At 39.5% G+C, this 18821-nt stretch overlaps 1 protein-coding gene across 3 annotated transcripts in view; it reads right to left on the reverse strand.

The window, feature by feature from the left end:
• HIPK3 (homeodomain interacting protein kinase 3) overlaps positions 1-18077 on the reverse strand; it is a 96910-nt gene extending 78833 nt beyond the window's left edge. For 2 of the 3 annotated variants that reach the window (XM_082627303.1, XM_082627301.1), the window contains exon 1: positions 17466-18076. The gene's annotated coding sequence lies outside the window, so the exon portion shown is untranslated. Of the gene's footprint in view, positions 1-17465 lie in introns of all 3 variants that reach the window. The other variant, XM_082627302.1, reaches the window with a different exon arrangement.
• Between the last annotated feature and the right edge of the window lie 744 nt (positions 18078-18821).

Below are 18821 nucleotides of genomic sequence, written 5' to 3' on the forward strand. Positions count from 1 at the left end.
ATTCAATTACTTGAGGGAAAAGAAAAGTCTAGATACCTTCATTAGTACCCAAACTTTAATTTATGACAATAAAATACATATGAACCTACCAATGTTTTTTCTGACAACATCAAAGAAACAGATCATATTTTGTGGAAGAAATGGAAGAATTGTTAATTAAATCCAATGGAAAACTCTTTCATAAATTTTCACTGTACATTCAAATTCTGGGATACGATTTTTTAAATGATCAAGTTAGTTTATCCAAAATTTAGTCACTCCTTATTTGTTCTTTAACATGTACAGCCTACAAAGGTAAAGCCATTTATAACTCCTTTACATCTTACACGGACTGAACAGATAACTATCTGCTTCACTTTGGTATGTTTACCCACTTCACCCTACACCATCCAAAAAGAGAGTTCTTCACTAATTAAAAAAAAAAATACACACACAAGACACACAACTGTCTCCAGTTAGTGATTTCCCAAATTTTTATCCTATTATGACCACCTGTGAATTTATCATGAGAAGTTTATAATGCTATATTTGTCCCTCATTACATTTAAACAATTTCACACCCACAGGCTCTAATTATTCTCCAACTGAGGTGCTAGAATTTCCTTCTAGAAGATAAATATAAAAGGCGGGGGGGGGATCTTTCCCTTTCAGTTTAAAATTTATGTTACATTTTTAACAAATCACAAACCTCTGATAGAAAGGAAGGAAGGTTTTCTTTAAACAAGATACAAAAAGCACCAACTATAAGAGGAAGAGATTGGAAAATGTGACTTGATTAAAACTGAAAACTTTTATTTATCAAATGATACAGTAAAGATAAGCCACAGCTATGGAGAAGACACTGGCAACATACATAACTGACAAAAGATCTAAAGAAGTCATAGTGTGTTTAGCAAAACACAGTAAAAAATGGGTAGAAGGTATAAGCTGGCAATTCACAGGTAAGGAAGTACAAGCCAAAAGGCTTTAAAATTTTTTTTTTCAACCTCATTAGTTATAAGAAAAATACTAATTAAAACTACAGGAAGGGCTTCCCTAGTGGCGCAGTGGTTGAGAGTCTGCCTGCCGATGCAGGGGACACGGGTTCGTGCCCCGGCCCGGGAAGATCCCACATGTCGCAGAGCGGCTGGGCCCGTGAGCCATGGCCGCTGAGTCTGCACGTCCGGAGCCTGTGCTCCACAGCAGGAGAGGCCACAACAGTGAGAGGCCCACATATCACAAAGGAAAAAAAAAAAAAAAAAATACAGGAAGATGCCATTTTAAACCCATCAGGCTGACAAAAGGTAGGACAACACCCAATGCTGAAGAGGAGCAGGGCAGCAAAGACTCTTAGAGACTAGGTAGGGTAAGAAGTACAACCACTTTAGAAAGCAAGGCTGAAAATGGATGTGGTCTATAATCTAGCAAGTCTTCTCCCAGGTACATACCCTGCCTGGAGAAGCTCTCACACGTAAGTACAAAACAGGTAAAATAATGTTCACTGCAGCATAATGATAAAATTTTGAAATAACCTAATTGTCAGAAAAGGGATGGATATAGTAGCGTGGCTTTTTCATATAACATACACAATGACTGTGGCTTATAGCACAGTCACCATACAGTTATGTACCACAAAAACAGAAAAAATACCAATTATAAGAGTAAGACACTGATTAAGATGTATCACAATTTCAAAGATGTTAAACATGGGAAAAATTGTGCATATTAGAATTAAAGACATGCAGCAAAATGAATTAACTGAAATTATATATATATCAACGTGGATAAATCTCAAAACAATATAGAACAAGAAACAAGTTGCAAAACAGCATGTATCATTTATTTTAAAGTCAGCAGCAGACAAAACAATATTGCGGTTTTAGATATAGTAAGTATGTGGTAAAAGTATAAAATCATGCATAGAAATGATAAACATGCCAGGAAGAAAGGGAAAAGGAGGGACTTCAACTGCAGGAACTATTTTGCACCCAGGGTGGCAGCTGCTTAGGAACTGGTTCTACTACTCTCTGTACTTTCATAGCCTAAATTTACATTAATTTTTAATTAAGAAGGGGAAAAAATCTACCAGAGAATAGAATAACCTCTTTAATTAATTGTATTTTTAAAAGTTAGAAAAATGCCATTTTAGATATATTTTATTAGTGTATTCAATCAGCCATACACTATTTCATCCCATTTTTCTTTCAATTTTTAAATTTTTCTTTCAATTCAAATCAAGTAAAGACATTTAGGAGCAGGAAGATTTAGCAATGAAGTATGTTTTTCATCAATGAGCTCCTTCTAGCAAGAGGCAAACACATGTATACACATAGCTACATCACTAATGAGGGCAGTAACATAAGGATGTGTGAAGCACACAGGCAGCAAAGAAAAGGGAATGATTAACATATGCCCTGAAGGAGCACTGAAGTATTCAGTAAGAAGTTAATCTGAGCTAAATTTTGAAGGATGATGGGAAGAAGCCTGCTATTTAGGAGGGACAGTCCAATAGCACAAACCAATAGCACATATGAGAGCAGAGACTAATGAAAAATATGACATATTAGCTTTATTTGGCTAGAAGAGGGGCCCACAAATTATGGTTAGTCAAATCCAACCCAGACTATTTTTGTATGGCCCACAAGCTAAGAATGGTTTTTATATTTTTAAAGGTTTAAAAAAAAGCATGCAACAGGGATCATATGCCACTTGCAAAGCCTAAAATATTTCCCATCTAGCCATTTAAGAAAATTTGCCAAGCTCTGCTCTAGAACATAACTTGCAGCCAGTGGAGAGGGCAGCTGAAGTAAAAAGATGATCCTTGAGAAGAAGAAAGAAAACCTTAAAAAGAAAGATGATGATGAAGAACTTTGTCTTCCATAGTAAGGAGCTATGAGGTGCCTCTGAAGGGTTTTAATAGAAAAATCAATATAATCATATTTGTATTTTAGAAAGATTACTCAGGAAAATTTGTGATGGATAAACTGGAAAGAAACAATAATGGAGGACTTCCCTGGTGGTCCAGTGGTCAAGACTCTGCGCTTCCACTGCAGGGGGCAAGAGTTCAATCCCTGGTCAGGGAACTAAGATCCCAAATGCCGCTCAGCATGGCCAAAAAAAAAAATGGAAACAACAGTTGAAAGACTAGGGTAATAATCCAGATAATAGTTGATCAGAGCCCGAGCAAAAGCAGTAGTAATAGAATGAGAGAGTATTGATTACCAATAGTTAGCTATAGGTAGCTAGGAGATAGAACCACAGAACTTGGTGACGAGTGAAGGAAGGAAGGAATTGATAAAACCATGTTTCTGGCTTGAAAAACTGATAGCCAAATGTTAACCAAAAAAAAACTTTTTTTTAAGGAGAAATGAGAGAGGAAAAATTAACTCAATTTTTGACATGCTGAGTTTGAGGTACCTTGTGACTTAGCCCAAGTTCCCTTAAATGTAGACTCTTATAAAAAGGCCTACATTCAGGTAGTTTACTTGGGAAGTTATCCTAGAGGGCATGAGTAAGGGACGTCGAGAATAAGTCAGGAAAGAGGGAAAAGCAATTAATAAACATAAAGGAATGATGGAATTAAAAATTAATTATTTGGCAACAATCATAATAATTGATTCAAACAAGAATTATCAATGGATGCAAAAACTAGCAGGTGAGAAAAAGAATGAATATATGTATATGTATAACTGAATCACTTTGCTGTACACCTGAAACTAACACAACATTGTAAATCAACTATACTCCAGTAAAATTTAAGGAAAAAAAAAAAACTAGTGGGTGAAAGTTTCAAGAATAACAGGATATTATTGTTGGGAGACAATTCACCATGGATCTCTCATGTTTCTCCATGTCTTGCAAGCAGGGACACTGAATGCCTTTGTTCTGCAGTCTCCTTTCAAGGATATTTGTATATTGAACAGCCTTGAAGGTAGAGATAGCGTCTTCCTCCTGAGCAAAGGGCAGGTTGTTTCATGTCCAGGATAACAAAAGATAATGACTCCTTCTTGGGCGCATGTCAGGCAGGCTCACGGCCCCTTATAAAAGCTTCCTAAACCTGGGGTTCCCCTCCTGGAGCACAACTCCTCTTGTGCAGGAGTCACCGGGCCCTGTTTGCAGCACCCTGTGGGAACTGAATTGGGGAAACAGGAAATACTGACACACTGACTACCACTATCGCTGAGTACGAAAGTCCTTTAGCTCTGACCTCAGAGTCTATCTTCTGCCAGCAGCCATGGCTAGTTTGTTAGCTTGCAAGACCCTTCATGGTCATACATTTCAAAGTACATTCCCACAAGATACATACAAATCAAAAGGAAAAACTGGCAGATGCCACCTTAACCAAGTGATCAATGTTAAAATCACTTGTAATGGGATATATTGACATCATATGCCTCCTGGTATAATGTACTGAGAGGAATACATGTCACTGTGATACTTCCAAGCACAAGAAAACAAACATCCAAATTGAGAGCCATTCCACAGAATAACTGGCAGTATTCTTCCAAATGTCAATATCAGCAAACAACACAAAGACTGAGAAACTTTTCAGATTACAGAAAACATAGGCATAAAACAAAACAGTCTTTGCTTTTAGGAAAAAAATCAGGTGTATACGGACGTCAAGTCTGCAACTTACAAAAAGTTGAAGGAAAAAAATACAGATGTAGAGAGAAAAGGTAAATGCAAATGGGGTAAAATGTTAATATTTGAAGAATCTAGGTGAAAAATATATAGAGGAATTCTTTGTACTATTCTTGTAAATTTTCTGTAGGTTAGAATTTTTGTCAAGTGACAAATTAAACAGAAAAATAAGAGTATATGAGTGACAGGCATAAAATAATGTTCTTCTTGCACAAGGCTGCTCTTCAAGGGTTACTCATTTGGAAATGAACTGCTGAATATCTTAGGCATGGCCCAAATCACCTAAAATCCAGAATTCTCAGGCACAGAACAAGTCCGTGGGATCATGTGCCAGCACTAATTTTTTTTTAAAAAGTACTCATAAACAGTGAGAGGAAATCTTTTAATTTAAAAGTATTACTTTGGGACTTCCCTGGTGGTACAGTGGTTAAGAATCCGCCTGCCAGTGCAGGGGACACGGGTTCGAGCCCTTGTCCAGGAAGATCCCACATGCCGCGGAGCAGCTAAGCCAGTGAGCCACAACTACTGAGCCTGAGCTCTAGAGCCCGCGAGCCACAACTACTGAAGCTCGCGCACCTAAAGCCTGTGCTCCGCAACAAGAGAAGCCACTGAAATGAGAAGTCTGCACACAGCAACTAAGAGTTGTCCCCGCTCGCCGCAACTAGAGAAAGCCCGTGCGCAGCAACGAAGACTCAACGCAGCCAAAAATTAAAAAAAAAAAAAAAAGAAGTATTACTCAATTCACATTGGTTTTTGGAGCTTTGGGTCATTATGCAATTTCTTCAATCAACAGAGGCTAAAATTAGTATTTCACTATGTGGTCCAATAAATTCAATTTCATTCTTGAAAGACAGAGAACCTTAGTACTAGTCTATACAAGGCTCTACAATAGGAATTAGAAAATGGAACTATATGACTAGCAATATTCAGGCAATAAAAAGCAGTATCTAGTTACACTTCCATTTTTCACTTACTTTGTTTAAAGTGCATATTTATAAAAGACAAAACAGCATGTCTTCTTAGAAATAAAAGACAGGGTGCACTAGAAAATAAGTTTTTAGTGTGAATAGTAAGTTTAACTCTTCATTGGACATTTTAATACCTATATCATTACACAGGTCATTTTACCAGTATTATATCCAGGAAATTACTGACACTCAAACATCTCATGTAAGAAACCTTTTCATATAAATGAACCAAGTTGTAAAGCTTCATAAAATAAACCTGCTGTCTCAGGTACTCACAAAACATTTGAAAACACTAAAGTCTTGGGTATTTTCCAGCAGTATTGTGAGCAAAGCATCTAGGGAATGTGTTGACTATAACACAAATCAGCATGTTAAATAACAAGCTTCATCTGACTTAGCAAAACATTCTAACTTTTGGAACAGAAAGTGATCTGTTGGACATTTCAAAGCTGCTAGAATTCACCCTGTTAATTCAAGTTTTTACTTTAGAAAGGCTAGAAAAGAGTTAATTAAAAACAGTACTTAAGAGCTATGCTTACTAAAGCATATAATTCTCTAGGTTTTTTTTTTAAGCTATATAAAAATCAAAAGTCAGAAATGGAAATTTCGACAGAAAAGTTGAATAAAAATGAAAAGTTCACCTGAAGCACTCTTTATTGAAGTAAACTTTAAGATTAATAATTCACATCTGGTTTATAAAACACATACAAAAGTAAACTTTATTTAAATTCCTCACACAATATCTATCAATACCAATACCTACCAATGGACTGCTAGAAAAATTAAACAGCTTTACATCTTTAGGTTATGAATAACTCCCTTACTAGAAAGCCAAATGAATTATTTTCTATTTTGTAGGAAATCTGTCCCAAAACAAACACCACAAAACTTTTATTTCTTATAAAAATCCTTTAAATCCTGAATTATTAAAGATTAAGAAGGCAAAGATCAAATGATCCTTACCAGAAGAATATCTCCTAACCTAAAACACCTCTGAAACAATTCATAGGAAGATGAATCGTAGATTAATAATTTGATCAAATGTCCACTGTTGATAAAGCAATATAAAGGAAAAGATTATGCTGACATATAAGATTTTTGTAAGAGATAATACAATAGTTCAAAGTTCTAAATGAACATTTACAGAATTAAAGGTCAAGTTCTATAAAACTTTTCTAAATTATGGGCTATGCTAAATAAATAACTTTTACATTCTTCTTTTGTACAGCATTCTACAGTCAGTACTACTGAAGGAGTACTATCACTCCAGAGTAATGTATATGCTACAAGAATTAGAAGTCTAAAAACCAGTGTGAAGTGGTAACAGTAGCTGCCCCCCCACAGGCACACACTAACAACAGTTTTGCATTTCTAAGAGCTGAAAAGACAAAAATTTACAGCTGTATAAGCCTGATTTTAGTACTTTTAGTTTTAAAAAATCTTTATGAAAGACATTTTAGGGCTTGAAAAAATAAACTGGAACAAAAACTTCAACTACTTGTTCTTTCCAAATTATGTTAAGACCCTACATGGTCATGATGTGACCTACACTGCTAAATCCAAAGCTGTTTTCTTCTTCCCTACAATTATGTTTTCTCTATTCATATTTGGTTGCCAGATATGCCGCTTTATATAAATGTCCCTTTTTAGGAATTTAGTGAAGTACCTTCAAAAATCTTTTTAAATGCAGAAACCTTTGAGTTTCAAAATTTAAATGTCATATTATATACCTTATGAACTGAGGATGATCTTTCACAATGGCATCAGAAATCCTGTGCTTCAGGAAACTCTATGGTATCAAGTGAGAAACAACAGAAGGAACAGAAATTAGACTATGTTAAGAAAAATAAAGATCTCATTCTTATTCTCATGACAAAAATTTGAGGAGGACAGGGCAGAGATTCAACAAAAGGTATCCTTAAGAAAAACGAGAAAAAACGAGAACAATGTAATTCATAAAGCCCTAAAGAGTAAAGAAAACCAACAGCTTCTCAAAAGTACTCCCGAAGATGGGACTTCCCTGGTGGCGCAGTGGTTAAGAATCCGCATGCCAAAGCAGGGAACATGGGTTCAAGCCCTGGTCCGGGAGGATCCCAAATGCCGCGGAGCAAATGCGCCACAACTACTGAGCCTGCTCGACGCAACTAGAGAAAGCCCTCGCATAGCAACAAAGACCCGATGCAGCCAAAAATAAATAAATTTTTTAAAAATACACTTTAAAAAAACAAAGTACTCTCAAAGAAAGGACCCTGAATTCTTAGAAATTATCAGAACTGCTTCTGTTTGGCTCTGACTATCTCTAATCATTAACTTCTTAAAGTGACACATTGTTGGGTTGGATATAATAAGCTGTGAACTAAAACTGCAGATTTATATGCATTTAGCAAGGGTCACATAAATATTTCTGCTACAACAAGCTCCAAAGAAACACACTGAGAAAAAATTTTTATATTGGTGTAAAAAGCCACACTGTCATATAGGATACTATACAATTATATGTATCAGAATTATAATGATAAAAACGTATTCAGATTTATCTGACTAAAGAGGTTTTTTAATGCCATAAACATATAAAAAGATAAAAAGATGATTAAGAAAGTTTAATTCAAAAAAAAAAAAGAAAGTTTAATTCACAGAAACAGACTCACAGATATAACAGACTTGTGGTTGCCAAGGGGGAAGGGGGGATGGATTGGGGAGTTGGTATTAGCAGATGCAAACTATTGTATATAGAATCAATAAACAACAAGGTCCTATTATATAGCACAGGGAACTATATTCAGTATCCCATAATAAACCATAATGGAAAGGAATATGAAAAACACTATATATATATGTATATATGTATAGTGGAATCACTTTGCTGTACAGTAGAAATTAACACATTGTAAACCAACTATATTTCAATAAAATAAATTTTTTAAAAAAGAAAGTTTAGTTCAGATTGAAGTTGCCTAAGTAATATCTAACACATTTTAAGTTCAAAATTAAGGCTAGCTATTGATCCCATGGCATAAAGAAAAACATGCTAAATCATTTGAAAATGGCCAAAAAGTAGTTATAGTTTACTGATGAGAAATTCATTCTTAGATAATAACTAAAAATTTCTTATTGGCCAAAACTGACCTCATGCCATTTTTCAGGCAACCGCATAAGAGGCTAGATAAAATCTCAGCTATAAAAGTAATGATTACATATTAATTATACATGATGAATATGCCAAAATGGTTATTTTATAACAATGTTATCACTTAAAATATTATTTATTCATAGAAACCTTGCAAATTCAAAGAGTAAAAATTATCACTAAGCCATTATCATTACCTGAAATCAGACTTCACTAGAGTGGCATGGACAGAGAGCTACACTGCCAAGAGCTAAGAAGTGAATAGAAATTCAAGTAGAGGCTAGAGTACACATTACGAAGTGTGGAAGAAACAGAGTAGGGAAGGTACAGGTCCACAGACCTGGGGAGGCACATTTAAAAGATGGCTGCTTAAGGATGCCAGATACCTGACCATTTCAAAAGGCTGAGGAAAAAGGGCCAAGAAAAAGGGGGAAACTGAAGTATCAGACAGGTTCAAGATGCTGAAAAACATAATTCAGGATGAAACCCATAAGAGAGAATAGGGAGTAATCTTGGAGGGAAGGAGATATTTCTTTTCTTGAGTGTAGTGAAAACACAAAGTGTGTAGCAGTAGAAGTTATGCTCAGAGGTAGAGGGTTGGAAATTTGGAGTAATTCATGCCTGTTAACCTCTACATAAGAAAGAGACTCATCTGTTAGAATTAAGGAGTGAGGGGAAGAGGAGAGTTTTGAGAAGTCAAATGTGTCTATGACACATTCACAACTGCTTGGTGAGGTACCTGTCAAGCTACTCAATAAAGACGCTATCCTTTGATTAAAGGATATGAGTATAGACTGCCTGTATTTGATTACTTTTATAATGATTATATTTGATTCCCCAATGTCAACTAGGCACTTTAGGAGATATAAAAAAAACCTTTAAGACATGGTCTCTGTCCTCAAGGAACAGTTCAGATACTATTTTATACGTAACCCTTCCCCAAAAGGTAAGGTATTAGGTTACCTTTTAATAGGTTATAAATTGAGGTATTTCATTTTCTTCCAGTCAGATTAATAGGAAACAATTTCAAGCTAGATATACCTTCAGATATGAGATACTTTAAAGAGATTTTACAAGTTACAAAGTAGCCACTAGAAATACTTTCAGCAAAGCCACACTAGGCTTAGGGCAACTCACAAAGCAAGCATTCCAACTATTTTCTACGCAAAAGCTACTGGCAGCAACTATACTCCAAGTAAAAAAAAAAAAAAAAAAAAAAAAGCTATTGGCAAACTAATTATGCTATAGTCCCTAACACCCTAAGTAGGTTTCCATGCAGAATTCAATTTTTGGGAATTCCTGCTGGGGACTGAGTTCGATCCCTGGTTGGGGAACTAAGATCCCGCAAGTCGTGGGGTGTGCAGCCAAAAACAAAACAAAACAAAACAAAAAAACAAGAATTCAATTTTAAATACACATATATAAAATATCAAAATATTACCAAATTGTCAAAGCTCGTAAAGAATATATCATACAGGACTTCCCTGGGGGCGCCGTGGTTAAGAATCCGCCTGCCAATGCAGGGGACATGGGTTCAAGCCCTGCTCCAGGAAGATCCCACACGCCACAGAGCAACTAAGCCCACGAGCCACAGCTACTGAGCCTGAGCTCTAGACCCCGAGAGCCACAACTACTGAGCCTGAGTGCCACAACTACTGAAGTCCACGTGCCTAGAGCGGGTTCTCCGCAACAAGAGAAGCCACCTCAATGAGAAGCCCGCGCACCGCAACAAACAGTAGCCTCCACTCGCCGCAACTAGAGAAAGCCCGCATGCAGCAACGAAGACCCAACGCAGCCATAAATAAATAAATAAATAAATTTATTTATTTTAAGAAAAAGAATATATCATATACAACTATAATAGGAGCAACACAATACAATACTTGCCCTTTGCACGACTGTTTTTAAGGAGCCCAAGTTAAACAGACTTTTGATTTATACAAATTAACTACAGAAATAATATCCCTTCTGAATAGTGGTTTCAAAAATAAGTTACAGCTAGCAATTTCAATATTTTTAAAAGTACAGTAAAATGGAATTCTATCTATATGCTGTTTTCACCTATTTTCTTTCCACAGGTGGCATAAGAGAGGTTTGGAGATCTCTGTACTCCAAACTGAGAAGGTAATAATATAATTAGAAAAGGCAAACCTTAACAACTTTCTCAGGCAATGCAAGAATTGTGCATGTCCAGAAGGAAAAACCCTGAGAGACCAAGAGAACTAGATTAATCATATTTGAGAAATGACCAACTCCTTCATTTAAATTAACATACAGCACGTCTCTATAAGGCAATTATACTACTAAACTGGTAAAAATAACTGGTAAAAATAAAATTTACTTCCTCAAAGCAGGGATCATCATGTCTTACTCTCTTCATTCACAGCACAGTACACCTTGCACTTAATGGGCACTCAAATTAGATAAAATAGTTTTCAAACACTTATTTTATCATTGTTTTACCTGCCATAATAAAATTCATTTATTTGCGGTCAGAGTCTGTGATCCAGCTACAAAAAAATATTTAAAGCATACTAACCAGATTAAAAAGCTAATACTTTTGAACCCAATACTATTCTTATCTAACTTAAAATACAGAACTACAACTAATATGCTATAGAGATACTTGTACTGTCTCCGATGAAACTGATTACAAGTTGGCTCAAAACGTGTTTGTTTTCTTTTGTTTTGAGAATGTAGTGAAGCGTAGCATCACTGCAATAGGTTATCTAGCATATAACCTGTAATTTTCATTGTGATTTTAAGTCACTGTACCCTATTTAATCTCAATAAAAGTTGTAATAAATTACAGATTTAAAGCCCTCAGAAGTATTAAATTATACTCTTAAAAAATGTCTGTAGAAAGTCAGGTTCAATTTCCAATATGTTATCAGTCCATCTGACTTATTAACTATTTAAGACTGTAGCATTATTTATCTAAAGTAGTATAGTTTACCAAACCTACAAGACTCTTATTGTATTATTAAACAGATAACACACAGTCAAAATAGACACAAATGAAATTTTTACGCCTTTAAAAGAATTGCTTTATAGGGGAGAAAACATTTTCTAAGCAAGTTATTTTCTGCGAAGTTTACTATTCTGTTTTTTAAAAACTGCAACAGGTTGTTTAATTTATGAATAATATACAACAAAGTAGGAAGAAGTTGAATTTAAAACTAATATTAATGTTTTTAGTAAATCAAATACTTCTTTTTAATTTCTAAAAGGAAATAACTGGCTAGTCAAATGCAGCCAAGTTTTATATTTTCTATCAAATTCTAAAGACAATTTTCTTGGTAAGCCATATGTAATCAAATATAGTTTATAATAGGGCTTCCCTGATGGCGCAATGGTTGAGAATCCGCCTGCCGATGCAGGGGACACAGGTTCGTGCCCCGGTCCGGGAAGATCCCATGTGCTGTGGAGCGGCTAGGCCTGTGAACCATGGCCGCTAAGCCTGCACGTCCGGAGCCTGTGCTCCGCAACGGGAGAGGCCACAACAGTGAGAGGCCGGCGTACCGCAAACAAACAAACAAACAAACAAAATATATATATAGTTTATAATAAATGACTACAAAATTTTAAAAGGGGGAGACAGTGACTCATATTTTGTTGATTTGATTATTTCAATATCCATCAAGCCTAAACAATTTTTTTTCCAATTAGAAAAGGTGCTCCAGCATTAATAATTATATAAAATAAAGAATTTATCTGACCACCTCTGGCAATCCTTTATTTTCAATGTGACCAAGAGTTATACTAAATAATCAGTCTTTCACAATTTAGATCCTTACCTAAAGGAAAAAGTAGAGCTCAAAGGAGCAAAGTATTATACTTCTCTTTATGCTTCACTAAATCTCCACTTCTTTTAGGTGTAACCTTTTTGGTTAAGGAGAAAAAAAAAGACAAAGCAGCAAAGAAAATGCAACATGAAAAAGTATCTGGAAATCTAATCTTCAAAAGAAAAGACGGCGCTTCCTTGGTGGCACAGTGGTTAAGAATCTGCCTGCCGATGCGGGGGACACGGGTTCGAGCCCTGGTCTGGGAAGATCCCACATGCTGCAAAGCAACTAAGCCCGTGTGCCACAACTACGGAGCCTGCGCTCTAGAGCCCACGCGCCACAACTACTGAGCCCACATGCCACAACTACCGAAGCCCTCGCACCCAGAGCCCATGCTCCACACAAGAGAAGCCACCGCAATGAGAAGCCCACGCACCGCAACGAAGATTAGCCCCCGCTAATAGCTACCACAATATTTCACTGACCTTATAACTAAGAGAACCCTGGTTTCTAGCAACTGGAACATTTAAATCAAAACAGATTTCTAAGTCTCCCAAATCCAATTAAGTCACCCCCACTACAGCCCAGCTTCTTCTACCTCATCTGTCCCCCTACCTTCCCTCCCATTCAGTCTCCCTTCGCAGTGAAAAATTCTCAGAAAATTAGAGGAATTATTTGGGTCAAAAGAAAATACATTTAAGGTAAAAAATATTATCGTTGATTTGTTTCATTTCAAAGATTTATCTGTTAGAATAAGACAGCTTTCTAAAGTATTGACTTGGCATTAACTACTAAATATAAAACACAAAGTAAATCAGTTTAATGACTTAGCTGTCCCCAAACTACAAATGCCACCCTAAAAATATAGTATTTCCAATACTCATCCTGTTCTTTTAATTTCCACACAAGTAGTAAGAGCAGAGGCTCTAACACCCTAGCATACAGTGGTATGCTTCAGAATCTAGGCAGTATGTTGCCTTTGTGTAGTGACACATGGCCCAAGTATCAACTGAGGAGGACAGCATGAACTGCTAAATCAGTCAAGGTCTAATTCAACAAACATTTAGGTAAAATGTATAACAAATATCCTCTAAATATCTGTTCTAGCTTGGTCCTAACAGTGATTAAGATAAAGTCCAAACCAACAGCTGTGACAAAGCTACAGAAGCAGCACACTAACATTAAATTGTTCTTCCCCAAACCACTCTTTTTTTTAAACAATTTTATTTATTGATTGATTTATTGGCTGTGTTAGGTCTTCGTTGCGGTGCGCAGGCTTCTCATTGTGGTGGCTTCTCTTGTTGCGGGAGCACGGGCTCTAGAGCATAGATGCCGCGCGTGGGCTCAGCAGTTGTGGCTCATGGGCTCTAGAGCACAGGCTCAGTAGTTGTGGCTCATGGGCTTAGCTGCTCCGCAGCATGTGGGATCCTCCCGGACCAGGGCTCGAACCCGTGTCCCCTGCATTGGCAGGTGGATTCTTAACCACTGCGCCACCAGGGAAGCCCCCAAATCACTCTTAATTATACCAATCCAACCAAAAGAAGTGGACTGTATTTCCTCAAGTCGGTCACATAAGTGCTTTGGCTATCCTAAAATCCTCCACTGATTCAAAACTTCTACTCCAAATCTATATCCCTATGTTCAACTTATGTTAAATGCTTAAAGGTACTAGACAAAATGTATTTTAAGCAGTTGAATCCAGAACCAGTAAGGACATTTCAAACAATTTATTTAGACTTACATATGTATCATACAGAAAGGGTTTCCCATGACACAGCTTTCAGCAAGTGGGGGTGGGGGGCGGGAGGGAACACCTTTTCAAAAGTAATAAAATACACTGACAGGCTCCTTGATTTCAACAAAGTTCTAGGAATTTGTCATCAAAAGTAACTTCCAATTTAAACATACCACACTGGGAGTTTCAACTTCAGATATTAGGAAATTAGGACAGCTGCAAACCCAGAAATTATACATGAAGATTTCTTTTGGCAGCAACAATATAATCATGTAGCAAGTTACTTTATGTCCTTTAATAGTTAAGAGGCAAGAATAATTCTGGAGGAGTATTTTTAAATGTGAAAAATTTCACAGTTCCTTGGAATACCTTTAAATCTAAATATTGCCATGTCATTTTCATCTCCAAATTCAAACGTATGTAAAGTTGATATGGAAACTATTTTTAAAACCTCTGAATTAACTAACCACTAATAATGCAATTCTAATGTACTATATCATCACCCTCAGTGGTGAACTGCTACAATCAGAAAAGCATATTAAGAAAGTTAACTTCAAAAGTTACCAGAATAAGTCATTCTAATATTCAAATGGAAAATAACATGCAAACAAGTATTCCATTCAATGGATGTGAAACAGGCTTGGGAAACAGCATTTTAGCACTCTGAAATTTACATTTTCCTCTTCCACCCTTACATATAGATTCCCTCAATACTGATGTATCAAATATTTAAAACGAAGCTCAATCAAAAAGTTCACTTGACAGCTGTTGCTATTTTAAGTTGCAAGAAAAAAAGGGGGGGCGGGGCTTTCAATAACCTGCATTCAACAAATACTTATGTGCCCTGCCATACAAGCTACAGCAATCTACCTCTGTAATTTGCACCGTTTTATGATACCCCATGACAGAAGATCGAAAAAATTAAAATAGTATGATCTGAAACTTCTTTTCAAGCATGTTTACAATAAGAATTACCTCATAAAAACCATCCACTTTTATGTGACTCTAAAACTCCATGCCCAGAAGCCACTGACTGGTTTATAAGCAATATAATGACAAATTCAATGGAAAAGATATTATGACAATAGACTCAGGCTGGCTCACCATGTTATGATCTGCTTGCCTAATATGCATGTTTAGCTACTATAGTCAGCAATGTCCAAATATAAATCTGAAATATTTAATGGCTGGTTCTGTTCTAGATTTCAAGCTCATTTTATCTTTCTAAAACATAGTTTTAATCTAAGGTTCTCCACAAAAAAATTTTAAATACAGTCCCTAGAGTATTAAAAATTAAGGAACAAATTATTCAATTTTCCCATAAATGCAAGAAAAAAACTGCACAATGAAATGTCCAAAGTATCAAATATATCAGCACACCTTTACCTTAACACAAATTAAAAACAAGTTTCAAAAATAAAAGAAAAATAAACCTCAATCAGGGTGAGCATTATATTTCATAAATAAGAGTTCCCTGTACTTTAGGAATGCACCCATAAATATACCAAGAAATACCTTGTTGATTTAAAAGTAAGGAACTTTATTTGGTTGGTTACATTTCAATTTCTCTTAAGTGGCATATAAAGACATAAGGTAACTAACAAAACTATAAAAACTATGTTTCAAAAAAAGGTCAGTCTTATTTTGTTTACTTAAATACTAAGTTTAATCATGACCTATCAAAATCTTATCATGGCTCACTGTATAAAATTAGCACCGCACTTGCAAGCATAAGCAGAATCTAGACTTATCAAACATATGGTGAGGCATGCCTAGCTTCTGAAAAATCAAATGAGAATGCAGTATTAAAATGTCTTTGGCTGGGTGACAAAAAAAGATCCTGTTTAAAAGTTTGCATCAAAAATTTGATCAAGAGAACCTCTCAAAAATTTAGAGCGCCCAGCAATTAAATCTTAGAAATAAACTGAAATGGTTTAAATATAAATCCTTCCACTTCAGAAGCTACACCTAACAAGCAGATACCTAAAATAGAAAAAAAAAAAAAAATTCACCCCCATCTCCAAACTACTAGAAGGTATGCATAAACACAGGCACAGGCTGGTTTACCAGCTAACTTTTCTGGCCCTAGACCAAAGAGACATCAAAGCTGACAACAGAACCAACCATGAGCTTTCCCTGTAAACTGGACGATAATCTGAAAAACTTCACTGTTGCTAAAAGAAGCTCCTTTTAATGAGAAGCAGCGAACGGCAGGTGAAAAACTAAATTCTAACAGGGCAGCAAGAGGTTGTGAAAACACGGTTCAAGGACTGAACGTGTTATGACTGCTCTGTAACAGGTCCAAGGTAATTTACGCACACACCCTTCAAGCGCAATTCCTCAAGCAGAGATAAGATTGGGAAACAACAGGCTTCGGCCAAGAGCCACATACCATTTTAAAACAGCCGTCTCCCTCCCGACAGGACAACAGACATTCTCGCTCATCCGAAGTCTTTCCGCGAGTTCTCCCAGCGCCGCGAAGGAAAACGGGCGGCCGCCACCCTAACGAGAGGCGCCGGCAGCAGACCCGCCGCGCGGCCGCCACGCCTTCCTCCGGCCGCGGCGGGGGACGCGGAGCGGCGGATCACATTTCTCCTCCCCAACAATCACACGCACTCACGTCCCCAGAGTTGACACCCTCCAAACCCGCCGCTCGGCGACGCTGGGGACTGGGCCACAAAGCCAGGGACGCAGCCATCGGCCGCGGCGCTCAAGTTGCGTGCGTGCGTGCGTTTGTGTTTGTTCCCCTTTAATGAAAGACAAGAGGTCTCCGTAGTGACGGCCTAGGCTGCGGTGAGGGAAGAGGCCCCATGTGGGACTAAACAAAACTTCAGTTGCTGGGAAGAGCCGTTGCGCAACGCTGGCAGGAGGCGGCGGGGGCCGCCCGGCCTGGCCCAGCCCAAGCGCGGCTTCCCCGAGGCTGCGCCACCGCGCGCAGGAACCATGCGCGGCCCCCGCGTTCTGTGGCCTCGGTCCCGGGGCGCCCAGGCCTCAAGGGAGACGCCTGGTCCCGCCACCCCGCCGGGACCGGGACGGAAACGCGGGGCATGAGCGCAGGGGATGCAGATGGGGGTGCAGGACGCGCAACGGGTGCGGGCCGCTCCGGGGGCGTCGGGCCCGCGAGGGTCCAGGGGAGGGGCCCGCTGGCCCCCCCCGAAGGCAGGCGCGGCCGGTGGAGCCGGTCCCCCCGCCCCGGGGTGGGTACGCCCCTCGCCCTATTCCCTTACCTTCCTAGAGGCCTGCGCTCTCCCCTCTTCGGGCGGCCGCAGCCCTGAGCATGTCCGGGGTGGGTGCGGGGCCGTGTCGGGGACAGGGAGCCAGGCGCTTCAGCAGGCGGCACCACCCAGCCCGGGCTCAGCCCCTCTCCGCGGCCGCTGCCATCTTGTCCTGGCGGCTGAGAGGAAACGGCGAAACACCCTCCCCCGACCGCTGCTGCTGCTGCTCTGGCTGCTGAGCGCCGGGCCCGTGTCCCTCATCTTCCTTCCCGGGGATCTGGGGTGGGGACGGCTTGGCTAGGGCGAAGGGGTGGTGAGAGGTCGGGCGGCCAGCCTCCCACTGCTGGGGCCTACGGGCGGCGCGCGGTGCGGTGCCCGCGGCGGTTGGGGCCCATTCCTGACGCCCCCGCCGAGAGAGAAGGAAGACAACAGGGACCGGCGGCGGCGGCGGCGGCGGCGGGGCCCGCGGCTCGGTCTCCTCAGGTCGCCGCGCTGCCGGCAGTCGTCACGGAGGCGGCTGCCGCCGGCCGCCCCACTCTCGGGCCCCTCCTCCGCGCCCGCCGGCCTCTGTCCCGCCTCCGCAGCGCCACCGCTCGCCCGGCCGCTCTGCGCGCCGCGCCCGGGCGGCCCCGCTCGGCTCGGCCCGCGGCGCCTCTGTGAAGCCCCTCCCCGGGGCCCGCCCGCCCGCGGCCGCGCCCTTGTGTTGATAGCTTCGAGCCCGCCTGGCGGCCGGCGGGAGTCTGACCCGGAGCTCCCTCACGCCAGCGCCCCCTTTACTGTTCCGAACCTCAGTCTTAGGCCCACTCCGCCAAAAATATATATTGTAAAAAGATCCTAACGCCAAAGAAAGGCTGAAAATGCGGAAGCGGATTTTACAGGCCTTTCGAGATCCCGTAATCAGTTTCCCCTGCCACCCCTTTGGGATCTGTTTCTTGCCTTTTTTTTTTTTTTCTATCTTTCTTTTTTTAAGGTCTAATAATAAGGGGAAATGCTTAAAGTGAACAATCCCAGTCTGAAATAGGTCCTTCCCGCTCCCCCATCCCAAAGGGTCAAGGGAATTGTAAAATCAGGTTAAAGAACGGGGGAAAGGCCCGCGTGGAAATTTTCCAAGAGCATCTCTATGGTCCAAATCCCCGTAAATATGAAGTTCACCCACCTCTGCGTTGATAATTCTCCATCAAGGTAGTCATTTCCACTCCCAGAGACTAGTTACCTCCTTCATGGAGACTAGGAGATCAACGGAATGGCCCATCTCAACGGAATCACAGAACCATAGAATTTTAGAGATGAAAAGAACGTTTGAGATCCTTGGTCCAAACTCTTTAAGTAGAGCAGGGGTTCAAAGAAGTTTAGGTTACCTACCCAAGG

Source organism: Mesoplodon mirus, assembly GCF_964341445.2.
Source record: "Mesoplodon mirus genome assembly, chromosome: 7".
NCBI classification, from domain to species: domain Eukaryota; kingdom Metazoa; phylum Chordata; class Mammalia; order Artiodactyla; family Ziphiidae; genus Mesoplodon; species Mesoplodon mirus.